General features: G+C 43.2%; 1 protein-coding gene across 18 annotated transcripts in view; it reads right to left on the bottom strand.

Annotated features, from left to right (window-relative positions):
• EPB41L1 (erythrocyte membrane protein band 4.1 like 1) overlaps window positions 1-14,814 on the bottom strand; it is a 231,146-nt gene that overhangs the window by 169,088 nt on the left and 47,244 nt on the right. Inside the window, exon 1 of one of the 18 annotated variants that reach the window (XM_061631570.1) lies at window positions 9,585-9,773. The exons of 16 other annotated variants lie outside the window; for them this stretch is intronic. The gene's annotated coding sequence lies outside the window, so the exon portion shown is untranslated. Of the gene's footprint in view, window positions 1-8,968; window positions 9,114-9,584; window positions 9,774-14,814 lie in introns of those variants that run through there. One more of the 18 variants, XM_061631574.1, reaches the window with a different exon arrangement.

The following is a 14,814-nucleotide window of genomic DNA, read 5'->3' as shown; positions in this document are numbered from 1 at the left end:
TTGAATTACAAAGTTGGACTAAGTAATATAATTTAAAACAACCAAACTATAAAATTAAAATGTCATCAATACAAACATATATAGAGATGGAAAGCTTGCATAACAAACATGATTTCTCACTATCTTGTGTGAACATGTCAACTTCACAAGGGAATCCTATTGTAAGGATTCTGCAAAAGAACAATGCAATCAGTGTTACAAATAACTAACTTATTTTTATCTGTAAAATGTAGGAGGGAATGTGTTCAGTGGCTTGCATGCTATATAATGTTTGTTTTGTGCAGCTTCTACCTAATCTAAACCAGGTGTAGGGAACATTCAGCCTTCCAGATGTTGCTGAACTACAGCACCCATAATCGCTGGCCAAAGATTCCCCACACCTGGTGTAGATTAGATAAGAAGCTGCACAAAATGGTCATTATACAGCATGCAAGCAGATGAAAACATTCCCTCCAACATTTTACAGATAAAAATAAGAGATAGTTATGTATTTGTATCTGTAAAATGTTGAAGGGAATGTGTTTTTAAATTGTTGTTTAAAAAAATGTGTTTTTAAATTTGTATATTTGTTTTTAATGTTTTTAATTGTTGTAAACCACCCAGAGAGCTTCGGCTATGGGTCGGTATACAAATGTAATTAACAACAACAACAACAACAGCAACAACAACAACAATTTGCATGCTATATACAATAATGACTGCTTTGTGCAGCCTCTACCTAATCTACACCAGTGTGGGGAACCTTTGGCTTTCCAGATGTTGCTGAAGTACAATTCCCATTAGCCTCAGCAAGCATGGCCAATAGGCAGGGATTATGGGAGCTGTAGTTCAGCAACATCTGGAAGGCTAAAGATTCTCCACACCTGATCTGCGCTACAGATTGACAAGTGGAACCCTAGCACATGTAAAAGAGAATATACTTTGCCTACAGAGGGAAGGTCCCTGGTTCACCCTCTAACACCTGCAGTTATATATAAAGGATCAGACAGCAGGTGATGGGAACAACCTCTGATTGAGGCACTGGAGAGACTGTCAGGACAGACAATACTGCTGGGATAGATGGATAAGGATTTTGGCCTGGTATAAGACACCTTCCTCTGTGCCTATGACAAATGTCCCACCTCAACCTCTCCCTCAAAGTCTCAGTCAGGTTTCATCAACCAAGGCTCCTAGTGGTACAAAAAACCAATTGTCACATTGTGACAATTTTCCTGGTGTGTCTTTTCAGTAGGGAACACCAAGAACTTTTCCGCTAAAAAACTCAAAATTACAGAACTCACAACTTTTCAAAATCATCAAATCTTCAGGTTGTTTTCTCTCCACAAGCCAATGGGGCACTCTTGTCAAGAAAAAAAAGGAGGAAAATACTGTGGTAACAAGGAGGGGAGAGGCGCCATCAATAAATTAAGAACATAGGACAAGCCCTGCTAGATCAGACCAAAAGTCTATCTAGTCCAGCTTCCTTTCCACCACCACCCCCCAGTGGCTGACCCCAATGCCTATGGGAGTCCATAAGCAGGACAGGAGGCCAGCAGCTGGCTCCCACTGTGCTCCTCAGCAGCTGACATTCAAGGGTAGCATATAGCCATCATGACTAGAACCCACTGATAGCCTTATTCTCCGTGTATTTGTCTAGATCCCTTTCAAAGCCGTCTAAAGTTGGTGGCCTTCACTACATCTCCATGAAGATGTGCATGCAATGTTGATTGATGTTTAAATGCATGTTGTTTATGGTAAGTAGAGTTTGGTTGAGCAAGTCAGCCAGGGAATATTTGCATATGAACTGTGATTGGTTGAGAGTGGAGCAGGGAGGAGGAGTGTGATAGAGAGAGAGAGCTCCTGGATCCAGATAGGGCTTGGAGAGAGATGGGATTTGACAGGAGATAGGGATGGACCAAAATGGAGACAATAGTCAAGAAATCAGAAGGTGGCTAGGACTGGGGAGGGTAGCTATGAGAGAACTAGAAAAGGTCCTCAAAGTCAAAGATGTATCACTGAACACTAAAGACCATGGTATTTCCGATCTCTATGTATGGATATGAAAGTTGGACAGTGAAAAAAGCAGGTAAGAGAAAAATCAACTCATTTGAAATATGGTGTTGGAGGAGTCCAAACCATGGACCACGAAAAAGACAAATAATTAGGTATTAGGACAAATTAAACCAGAACTGTCACTAGAAGCTAAAAGGATGAAACTGAGGTTATCATACTTTGGACACATCATGAGAAGACATGATTCACTAGAAAAGACAATAATGCTGGGAAAAACAGAAGGAAGTCGAAAAAGAGAAAGGCCAAACAAGAGACGGATTGATTCCATAAAGGAAGCCACAGACCTGAACTTACAAGATCTGAACAGGGTGGTTCATGACAGATGCTCTTGGTGGTCACTGATTCATAGGGTTGCCATAAGTTGTAATCGACTTGAAGGCACATAACAACGGATGGATAGGACTTAGTGACAGAGATAGGGTCTGATTTAGAGAAAAATAATAGAAAGAGTCAGTGTACGGTTAGATTCTGTTAGAATTGTGGCTTCTTCTTATGTTATATTTATCAAATGTATTAATAAAGATTGTTTCATTTTTATCATCTCATGCCTAATTCTCAGCTACTGAAGACACACAGTAATACAAGTATGATATTAAAATTCTCACCTATCCTCACATCCTGAAGCATGTAAGATTTTTAGACCTAAGGTAAAGGTCCTGGTGGCAGCAAAATACAGTATGGGTATCCTGTCTGAAGCCAAAGGACTCAGTCTCACTTGATTCTATGAGTTTCTCTCTTTTTATTAAAGTAATGGATACATCAAAAGCTTTGCGACTGATCAGTCTATCAACTCTATCTAGGAACTTTTGCCCTGACTAACACTGACTAAGCATGTCTTTGCAGCTCTCAGACGTTGACTCAGCAAATATCCCCTCCCGAGTCCACTTAAGTAGGATGGGTTTTCAAAAGGCTCCTCCTCAAGCCCTTCTGCTGAATCTCCTGCCTCTGATGCTTATGAGCATGGAGCAATGGTGGTTGGATCTCCTCTTCTCCTTCTGAATGGTGGGGGCTGACTGTCTGCTCGAGTGTGGGAAGCTGTGGGGCACCCAGCTAGGGAACAACAGGTAGACCAGGCGGCGCCTCCGATGCAGGTGAGGAGGGCGTGTCTAATGGAGCAGTTTCTAACGGGGCAGCTTCTGCCAGTTCAGGCTGTGCTTCAACAGAGGGGTCAGGATCAAAGGGAGTTGGGCTGTCAGTGACAGGGGTCTGGGCATGCTGTAAACTCTCCTCACTGCTAGTCCCTTCCCACAGCTCGCTTCCCCAGTCCTCAATGTCAGTGTCACCCTCGTCGATGCCTCCCCTCCCAACCTGGGTCACAACAGTGGGTTAGAAATCATTGCCTGTTGTGGAAAAGGCCTGGAAGATAGGGTATTGTCTTTTAAAATGCGCAGGAATGCTAGAGTGCACTTTCTTCTTTGCTGTTAACAGTTGCGAATTCCATAGTTCAACTATGTGCTGTGTAAAGAACTTCATTTAGTCTGCCCGACTCTCTCTTCATTCCATTTTATATACCTCTATGTCATGTACCCTTCCTTACTCACCTTTACTTTAAATTGAAAAGCCACAAATGTGTTAAACCTTTCCTCACAGAGGAATTACTCCAGCACCCTGACTGTTTTAGTTGCCTTCTTCTGCAGCTTTTCCAGCTATACAACATTCAATAGGAAGCAGGAGTTAAATGTAAGTGTTCAAAACACAGTTTAGGTCAGCTTTATTTTCTTCCCTTTTAGAAGGCAGCAGTATTTGTGCTTCCATTCAGCCCACCTCTGAAATAAAATTAATTAGCTAGTTGGGAAGAGTAAAAGAAACAAACATGATGTGCTAACCATAGCAAATCAAAAGGTGAAAAATAAAATCTGTTGTGTTTGATGAGAGGCAAGAAAAGAGGATTAACCTTTCATTTGAAAAAAAGCTCTTTAAAAATGAGAGAGAACTACTCCATTTTTACAATTATACTTGTATATAAAAATATATTATCTGTCCATTAATTGGCAAGATCACTGCCATGTTAACAAGGGTCCTATAGAAAAAATTACAGGAAATGTGAATAAATTACAGTATTTTAAGAAGAATGGCCACTTATTGCCAAAAAGAGGAAATGCATCTCCAAAAGAAGATAAACAAGGACAGAAAATGGCATAAAATTTGCATATGCTAATGTATAGGTTATATATGCCAGAAGTTGGGAACTTCTTAAAGTCCGAGGGCCACATTCCCTTCTGGGCAACCTTCCCAGGGCCTGATGTCAGCGGTGGGCAGGGCCAGAGGCAGCGCTGGCCCCAGGCATGCCGGAGCCTTCGGGCACCAGCCTGCTGTGGGCCCCTCCGCTCCCCTTCAGTGCAGAACAGAAGCTTCCGAGCTGCCCACCATCCCCCGGCTTCACCTACCTTTCTCTGCTGTTTTTTGCAGCTGCGCACACTGCGCACACAGGTTTGCCATCAATCAAGATGGCAGCCAAGGTTTCCATAAGGGCCTGAAGCCTCTGCCGCCATCTTGGTTGATGGCACGCATGTGCGCACATTGCTACCATCAACCAAGATGGCGGCAGAGGCTTCAGCCCCTTGCGGAAACCTCGGACGCCATCTTGATTGATGGCAACCCGGCATGCACTGCAAAAAACAGCAGAGAGAAAGGCAGGTGAAGCGGGGGGATGGCGGGCAACTCAGAAGCTCCTCCTATCCTGCGATCCGTGGCTCCCGCCGCAGATCGTGGAAGGGGAGCAGAGGGGCCCTTCAGGGGCCTCTGCTACGTAGCTCCAGGGGCCCTCGGGCCAGTGCCTCACCTAGCCGCCCTTTAGAACAGGCCCTGGCCAGAAGTACAAGTGGATAGACCAAGGAATTTTATTTATTTATTTATTTTATTTATTTATTCAGCTTATATCCCGCCCGACTAGCAAACAGCTAGCAAATATTACCTAAGTACAGCAGGCTAGTTTCTACACACACTTACACATTTTTGTAATCTGTACATTATTTTCACTAATAAGCTTTTTTAAGTGCACTTTCCCCCAGTATAAGTTTTTTGTGTGCAGTTTTTGTTTGGAGAACTGCATCACAAAGTTCAGAGAAGTGCAAATTTCAAAGGACAGCTGTGTTTCTATGGCACTCAGGTGGCCATTTAAGTACAGTAGGGCCCCACTTCTTGGCGCCCCGCTTTTTGGCATTCTGCTAATATGGCGCCAGCGGGGTGAGCAGCTGGAGGGGTGGCTGGAGCTCCCCACACTCCAGCTGATCACGCCGGATGAGGGGAAGATCAGCTGTAGCGTGCTACAGCTGATCTCCTCTTCTGGCGCGATCAGACTTCTGCTGGAGCTGATCGCTCCCGAGGAGGGGAAGATCTGATCATCTCCTCCTCTGGTGTGATCAGCGGTTTAGGTTCCAGACCCCCGCACTACAGCTGATACGCTTTTCGGAAGTTTTCACTTTTCAGCGGGGGTCTGGAACCTAACCTGCTGTATGAGTGGGGCCCTACTTTATCCTGAACCCAAGCCAGTGTCTGTTTCAATACTAAAGTGAATGAGATAGCCCCTTCTTACTATCTGCGCACACACTGTGCACACATCTCTGGGGGAGAGACTAGGAGGGAGTGGTTATGTTGCTGTTTGTATAAAACTACATTGCCCTAGATGGAGGTCAGTGAGTAAGCTGATTGTAAATTATGCTTAATGCTGCTAGGTATTTTTGTAGACCAAACCTTTGCTCTTTAATAATTGGTTGACCAGGGATTAGCTATCTGTATGGTTGGTGGAAATGCATAAGAGTGGGGTTTGGATATGGAGGATTGCTAAGGATGTACTCGGGGGAGGTTACAGTGCTGGGGGTTGGGAAAATGTGGGTGCAGCTTCTGTCCCTTTTTTTAGTTACTGGTGCTCTTTTGTATTTGGTTTTCATCATGTTTTTTATGTTTCAGAGAATATTTTTGTTCTCTTATTAATTATGGTGCTGTGAACTTTATATCTGATCATCCGTAATGTTTTGTTTTGGTATTTGTAAAGCTTTATTTGATGCTTTTATTTAGGTTGTAACCTGCTTTGAGTTTTTTAAAAAAATCATAAGAAGTGGTATAGAAATCATTTAATTATGTAAACATGTAAATTGTAACCACTGGATTGGGGCCTTTGTTTTTCCTATAAGCTATTTTGAATGATTTATTTCAGTTAGAAAAATACCAGAATCCACCTAACCAGAAACATACTGTATGTTCCTTTAAGAAAAGCACCGAAACACTATCAATGATGAACTTATGTCCTCTCTCTTTTTTTTTAAGAGACAGCTTTGTTTCATGCTCTCTGCAGCCTCCCACTGTTGATAAACCACTGGTTTATACTCTATTCATTTGTTCTGAAAGAGCTGGACCAAACAGGGCTTTTCAAAATTGCAAATACAATGTTGGCAGATTGATTTCCTTTAACAAACAATGAAATCCATACCTCTTGAGGCTGTTCACACAAAGCTTAACTTTGTTTTATTTGACTGATTTTCAGCAAAGAGCCAGAGATTGTAGTATGAATGGTGTATTACAGGAATGTAAGACAGGCAGACTAGCTGACTAGATAACTAAACCTGACCCCCTTTCCATCACCCTCCTCTTCAATAATAGGCACCTTATTTTATACAGAAAAAAACCAGGAGACTATTTTTCTTATATAAGAAAACAGTAATGGCATATCTACACTACAGATGCATATTGGTTTTAAAGCACAATTTCCCCAAGGAATCCTGGTAGTTATAGTTTGTCAAAGGTGCAGAAAATTCTCTGCCAGAATTCCCTAGTCTGCTCCCTAGTAGTAGCCCTGCCACAATGGCATTTTATTAGCTTGTATCAGCATCAGCCAGATCAATTGTACACAGACTGTTAAAAAAAAAAAAAGATGTGTGGATGCCACACGCAGAAATGACTGTGGATGTCATTTCAATGCCACATATCACTGTCTGCATGGCATGGATTTAGACTACTTTTGGAGAAATTGTCGTAGCTCTGAAAGTAAAAATCGATCTGGGCGTTGTATGCACCTAAGGTAAGGAATTCTGCTACCAAACATATATTCCCACTGTGGAAGTCTGTCATTAAAGGATAAAGTGCTATTAAGGGTCAAACACAAAAAGAAACATCAGAAATTATGCCCAAAACATAGGTTCAACACACATTTCCTACAATTTGATGCATGGGATGTCCGAATTAGAACGGAGGTATAGTCATCCTTAGTTGATCTTAAAGGTAGCAATGAAACAAACAGAAGTATTTAAGGTATATTAGGTAAGGGCATTATTAGGTCAAAACCAACATATTAAAAATTACCCCCATACACACACACTTTCAACTTCTCAGTTTTGAGAAAGAGGGAGAGTGTTCATCCATCTGTTTAATTAAGAACACAAGAAGAGACTGCTGGATCAGGTCAATAGCCCATCTAGTCCAGCATCCTGTTTTCACAGTGGTGAGCCAGATGCTCATGGAAAAACTGCAAGCAAGATCTGAGCACAATAGTACTCTCCCTTCCTAAGATTTTCAGAACCTGGTATTCAGAAGGATACTGCCTCCAACCGTGGAGGCAGAATGATTCTGAGGATTAGAGATGGGGGGGGGGAGGAATAACCAGTAGTAACTCCATTTTTAAAAGAATACATTATAAAAGCAAGAGCAGAACCAGACATATGCAAAGCAGAGATAGTTAACCAATCTCCTTTCTAGCATCGCTTCTGAATGAATCGCCACAGTAAATGCACTCTGAAGAACAAAGCTTAGTTTCTAATTATTCTAGGAAAGACACTGAAGGTGGTAATTCTACTAGATAATACGAGGCACGATGGGTAAAAATAACCCAGGAAATTGTTATATGCATATCCTTGTCAGGAAATAATCTATAGTGCAGTTTACATGATAGCCACACCAACTATGATCACATCCACACCAGGCATTTATTCCACATTAAACAGTCATGGTTCTCCCAAAGAATCCTGGGAAATGTCATTTTTGAAGGGTGCTGAGAGTTGTTAGGAGGCTGTTATTCCCCACATAGAGCTCCAGTTCCCAGAAATCTCTGGGAAGAGGGGTTGACTGTTAAAACTATTCTGGCCATTACAGCTCTGTCAGGGGAATAGGAGTCTCAACAACTCTCATAAACCACACTTCCCAGGATTCTCTGGGGGAATACATTACTATGTAAAATGGAATAAATATCTGGTGTGGATGTGGTCTATTTTTTTGCAGGGTTTACTGCTGATATCTACAGTCTCAACCTTGTACTGGAAGGTGCCACACAATGCTTCCCTCCCTCCCTTACTTCACCACTGGGCAGCCAGTTTGGACACTAAAATGAATTTGTTCACTCTGGTAGGAATCTTCCCAGTGTTCAGCATGGAAAGACCCAATAATTTCTGCAAGGAACTACAGCATGCTAAAAGCACAGAAGTAAAAATAACAAACAAATCAACACAGAACTTGGCAGAAACAAAATTAGAAAAAGAGAAAGACCCACCCCTGCTCAACTGCTATACTCAGCTTATGAGTCATTACCAAATCCATGCCTACTGCACACCCTCTCTACCCACTTGTGTGTCACACCAGGGCTTTGTAATTGCTGCTGCAACAGCACTGCACCACTGTGATAGACTAATAAAAAACAGTGCCCTGTATTAACTTGATTTACTGCCAAAATGATGCCACATTGTATTAGTGAAGCAGCCCTTGCACCCATACCCAATATATTCATTTATCAGTGCAGGAGTTTGAAGACATGGACTATCCCATTCTGGCAACCCTGCTTGCTTCTGATGCAGTAACAATTAGCCTGTATTTTAATGTACTATCTAGTAAAGTTGTCTCATACCAGCTAACTTTTACCGTGGTATGAAGAGCCTCTGCATCATTCTCTAGACTCTTAACAGGTTTCATTCTTGCTATGCCCTTGATTTACCTGCTCCTCCTGATCTTTCTCTGTCTGATTTTGCCCTGTCTTTCAGAGCAGCAGTATTTTTTGAATCCAGAGTAGGCAACTGACAATGTTTAGAGACTGCAAAAATGAACCATAGACTTAAAAGCAGGGTTGGGGAACTGGATCTGGCCATTACCTTCCCCATGGGACAAGTCAGTGGGCCCACCCATCTGTCAATCATCTGACATCAATCATCAATCATCTGTCAATCATCTGACATCAAAGGGCCACCAGATGATCTTTTTTGCCTAAACAGTTAAAAATCAACCCCTTTCAGCTGAGCCGGGTCATCACCTGTCACACACCTATATGGTGATAATATGGCATCAGGTATAGGGCAGGTGGGTGTAATTTGGCCAAAATTACCTCATGGGCCAAATGAGGAGCCCATATGGGCCTTATTAGGCCTATGGGCCAGAGATTCCTCACCCCTGAAGTAAGGCATCAATAAAATCTCATGGAGACAAAGATAAAGGGGTGAAAAAGATTTAGAGACAGGAAGGTGAACAAACCTGTACACCTGTCATGCTCCAGGAGATCTCCTCAGGGACTAAGGTCCCAGGTCCCAGAAATACCAGCCTCTCACCCAAGTACTTACCAGCACAAGGTTTCTGGCTCAGTGTAGTCCAAAGAAACCAAGGCCATCACAGGGAATCCATACAGGTCAAAACATAATTCAGAAGCAAAGTTAAGAAACAGTCCAAGATCAATAACACAGGGTATTCTACAGGGTATAACATAGCAATGAGGAATAATTAGAACAAGGAACTACATATCTATGTTGTTTCAAGCAAGTAGAAGACTCAAGAAGGGGGACTTATATACTCTGGCCTACTAAACCACACCCTAACCACAGGTGCTGCCAGTGAAAGAGTATCAAGGATTGCTTACTAATGAGTAGATTCCTTTCTCATGAGAAGACCACCAACTGGATCCAAACTGCACTGTTGCCCTTTGACCTGGACCCAAAGCTTCTAGTGCCAGACCTCTCGAGGGGGAGGCAGCTCCACCACCTCCTCTGACATTTCCAGCAGTTCTTCCTCAGGAATCAACCCAGAGGGTCCTTGGCAATGAATTTAGGGGGCTCTTCCTGCTCTTCAAATCCCTGACCTGTAGGGTGTCTTGTTCATTCACTGAGGACTCAGGGTCTGGCACCAAGTCAGGTCTAGGCATGACAACAGGTGAAGAAAAAGTATTTGATGCTATTACCCACTTAACACTAGGGAACTGGGGGAAGAGTTATTTTCTTCAAGATATCATTTTCTTCCAAGGCTACAAAATTCTCAGTACACAGAATGTTGACAAAGCGCCCAGGCAGCTGCCTCTCATAAATGATTGTTGATGGGCACAAAAGGACACTACATATACAAAACCCTTTCAGAAAGCATTCGAAAAGCTGCCAGTCTTGTAACAAGCTACAAGGAATATGTACTAAAACAAGGGCCTGTTGGTAGGAAAAAGAACCACGCAATCAGAAGTCAGCTCAGCATCAACACCAGGCCTTTCAGGTTACCTTCTGGTACAGAATACCTGACCCAGAACTTGAAAAAAGCTGCAACTCCTTTACTGCCCACAATTTATTCACACAGCACAGATCATCCCTATTTAGTCATGAAACCTACTGGATGGCCTTTGGAATTAACCGTCTCTACCATATGATTGCTATGAGATACAGCAAGATAAAAATTACAAAGCATCTTGCATAATAAGAATGCTAGAATGCTTTATCAGACATTAAAAGCCCTAGACAGTTTAGGACCTAGGTACTTGATGGGCCATCTGCTCCCATAGACACCTGCCTGGACTTAATAATCAGGTAAGGATGCCATCTTAACAGTGCTGCATTTGCTGAATGTGTGGTATGTGGCAACAAGTGAGGGAGCATTCTCCATATCAACACTCCGAGTGTGGAATGCCTTCCTCTCACAGTTTGACTGGCAACCCTCATGGATTTTCAGCACCAGTTAAATATGTGTTATTCACCCAGCCCATTGGCTAAATTATTTGTGAACTGAGGATGATTTTATGTTTTATTCGTCTTAAGTAATTTTACTGTGTTTCTTGTGTCTACCTTTACACTATAACCTGCTCTGGGATTATTTTAATAAAGAGCAGGCTACACATTTTCTAAATACAGAGAAATAATCCATAACAGTAATACTTTTTACTCATCTGATCGCATCTGCTGTGAATAATTTGAAGATGGTTATAATGCAGTTCCATATCTGAAACTAAGCAAGTCCAGGCCTAGCCAGCAACTGGATGGGCAACTATCTGACATCCCCCACACTAGTCAAGCTGCCATGTAAACCCAACAAGTCATTGTCACTAAGCAGTGAGAGAATGTAGTATAAAATAACCTACCACATATAAAACATAATGATAAAAAAAAAAAACCATGCATTTGGCTGGATTTCATCATGTGTTGAAATCACAAGCCATTCTTGGTCATTCCCACTGCTCTAAGAATGAAGAGTCAGTCTCATAACTGACACCTTCAAGAAAAAGGACACAAGTTTAGATTCTCAGAATGGTTTTACTGGGATGAGATGGAGAAAAACAAATAACTCTGTGAGCAAGTGGGCAGCGGGTCAGGCCAGTAAGGGCTGTCAGGCCCTCAGCCAGTGCCCAGACTGGCTGACTGCTGGTGCCAGGACTGGACATTACTATACTGGCAGTTGTAATTCCAGTCCCTTTCCTAATGATCCCTAATATGGGATTTGCCTTTTTCTCAGCTGCTGCACACTGGATCAATATTTTTATGAAGCCAGTTCCTGCCTTGATTCTGCTCACACGGCTCAGCCTTCCTCCGTCTGCAACTCTGATCTCTTCTCTCAAGGACAAACAAAAATCAACTTGGTGGAGGGCTCCAACCAAGACTGCAGGACCTTGAACAGCTTTATTTCTGGCCAGGGAGTCATGGTTCTCCAGTAGGAAAGAACACTAGGAATAATTTGCCATCAGATGGGCATGAGGATTTTTTATCCTTTAGAGAGGATGAGATGGCAGCTGAAAGAGAAGTGATGTTTGCACCCTTGAGCACTAAGCTGAACATTTAGAGAGTTTGTGCATGTGCACATGCACACTGAGGCTTTCCAAACATTCAATTTTAGCTCTGGAAGGGTGACAATAGTCAGCCATAATTGTCTCACTTTCTAAAATTCAAAATCAAAAGCTGGTTTTAGTTTACTCTCCTCTTGTCAACTGGCTTACTGTTGGCCTCAACAAGTTTTGTGATTGCTTGCTGTTGAGCACTGGTGTGAAAGTAACAGAAAGCCATACTACAACTAAACAGGGTTACAGAAGGGTAGATTAGTCCTCTTTAGAGGTCCATGGTTAAAAGATGCTTTGGACATGCAGAGCATGGCCACATCATTACAAAATGTGCATTGTCTGCTAGTTACAATAACTGGGATCATTCCATTACTTAACACCACATGCTGGCAAAAACAAAGCAAAGAAGGGTTAATTCATCTTTTAAAAAAGAGAGAAGGGGGAGATAAATTGAGCAGAGAGGATTGCAAATTGCGTTGCAGGCGCTCAAATGTTACAACAGCAGTAAAAGCAAAGAAGAAATGAAATTAATGCTTGCTTATCTGCTTTAGCTAAGTACTCAAGGTCTCTTTCTGTGCTGAAGATAGAAGCTGCAACCCACTCCTCAGTGCCGTGCCAGGAGACCCATCAAGATAGAAGCACTGCAGCCAAGGCATTATTATGTAGCCTCTGTTGTCCTGCCGTGCTGGCCTTGCTCGTTTCGCCTTGTGTCGGCCGTGTTTTGCCTCTCATCGCCTTTGCTTTTGGCTTCTCGGGGAGAACTTTCCTGTTGGTCGCGTCTTCGTGGGGCCTGTTTGTGCCGCCTTTTGGTGTTTGCTACGCTGGATGCTGGATGCTGAGAGTGAGAGGAGATGTCGCTTTTGGTTTCGCAAATGACGCACCTTGTGGACTATACAGGCCAGAAGCTTTGTTGAACTTTGTTGTGGTGACCTTTACCTGTTGTTTTAGTTTTATTGCTGTTTTGATGTTGTGATACTTATATATTATGACTTTGTACATCGCTCAGAGTGGCTCGGTTTCCAGCCAGATGGGCGATAAATAAATCGCAGAAATAAATAAATAAAAAATAAGACCCATAGCAACTCCCAATAGATCAAAAGCTGTGGTTACCTTGGTAACACAGACAACGGTTCCTTATTAACGGCAGCAAAGTGATCTTGTGCAGAATAAGCTGCACTGAATCCATAATGGGATTACAGCAGCCCCTTCCTTTCTCTCTCCCCTCTCGTCCTTTTCATCAGAAATGCATGATTAATAATAATCCTTTGCAGATGATTTTTTTTACATCTCAAATTGTAGGGTGGGAGGGAAATTATGTTGGGTTTCCCTGGAACCAGATTTGAAGCTTATTAATGGGTACAGCAGTCTTGCCCAACTGAAAGCCTGCCAAATGTTTTTTAAAAGATGATCAAGAGAATGCCTGCAAATGGAAGCTCCAGGAGGATCTAATTCAACTCCTTAGTAAGTTTAATAGATCACTAGATCTAACTTGAGCCTAGCTGACCTCTCCATTCACTCCCACTTACCACCTGCTTGTGTGAGATAACAGAACCAGTGAGCGTTTACCCACCCACAAGTCACAACAGCTACCAGGGTTTACTTAAAGAGGCCTATTTCACAGTCTCTCCTATCCAGTATTAGGGTATCACAAAAATAAAAAGAGAAAGGGCACTGTGAGACCCCTACTCAGGGCCTGGTCTCGTAACGGATCTCTCACACTGGCCCCAGCACAGGTCTCTCACGATCCCACTACTAGGCACCACCACCTGACACTCTGTAATGCAATACTACCCTGAGACTGTGCCTTAGTCTCCTCCACAGATTGCTACGTAGTGTCTGGGTGCACTTACAGGCCACAACCCCCCTGTATCTTTCTGCCTTTAAAGATTACAGCCCTGGGTTGCTTTGGATACCTGCTGCTGTTACACTATCCCTTCACCACTGCCACCACTGATAATGTTCCCAGCTTTGATATTTGTACAGTAGGGCCCAGCTTCTCAGCGCCCCGCTTTTTGGCATTCCGCTAATAAGGCGCCAGCTGGGCGATCAGCTGGAGGGGGGACTGGAGCTCCCCGCACGCCAGCTGATAGCGCCAGAGGAGGGGAAGATCAGCTGTAGCGTGCTCTTCTGCAGCAATCAGACTCCCGTTCGAGCTGCTCACGCCCGTTCGAGCTGCTCACGCCCGAGGAGGGGAAGATCTGATCATCTTCTCCTCTGGTGCGATCAGCGGGTTAGGTTGCAGACCCCCCCACGCTACAGCTGATCCGCTTTCTGGCGGTTTTCGCTTTCTGGGGGGGTCTGGAACCTAACCTGCCGTATGAGTGGGGCCCTACTCTACTGCTCACCCTTCTGGTCTCTAATATCCCAGCCAAGGAACAAGCATGTTGTTAAACCAAAACTGTTTATTTATTAACACAAGGAATAAACAAGATTACTTTAAGTTCAGTCCACATGCGTGTAAAGGTAAAGGTACTGCCTTCAAGTTGATTCCACCTTATGGCGACCCTATGAATAGGGTTTTCATGAGGCTGAGAGGCAGTGACTGGCTCAAGGTCACCAGTGAGCTTCATGGCTATGTGGGGATTCGAACCCTGGTCTCCCAGGTCGTAGTCCAACACCTTAACCACTACACCACCCTGGCTCTAACATGCATGTGGTTACATACAATAGTTTTCTCTTTATATATCTTAGTCCTAAAACCTGCCTCACTACCTGCCTAAACACAAATCCACCCCTCCAAAACCCAGAACCATCAGCCAACCAACCCCCAACTG

Source organism: Rhineura floridana, chromosome 6 (assembly GCF_030035675.1).
Source record: "Rhineura floridana isolate rRhiFlo1 chromosome 6, rRhiFlo1.hap2, whole genome shotgun sequence".
Taxonomy (NCBI): domain Eukaryota; kingdom Metazoa; phylum Chordata; class Lepidosauria; order Squamata; family Rhineuridae; genus Rhineura; species Rhineura floridana.
This window is presented reverse-complemented; position numbering and strand designations above follow the sequence as displayed.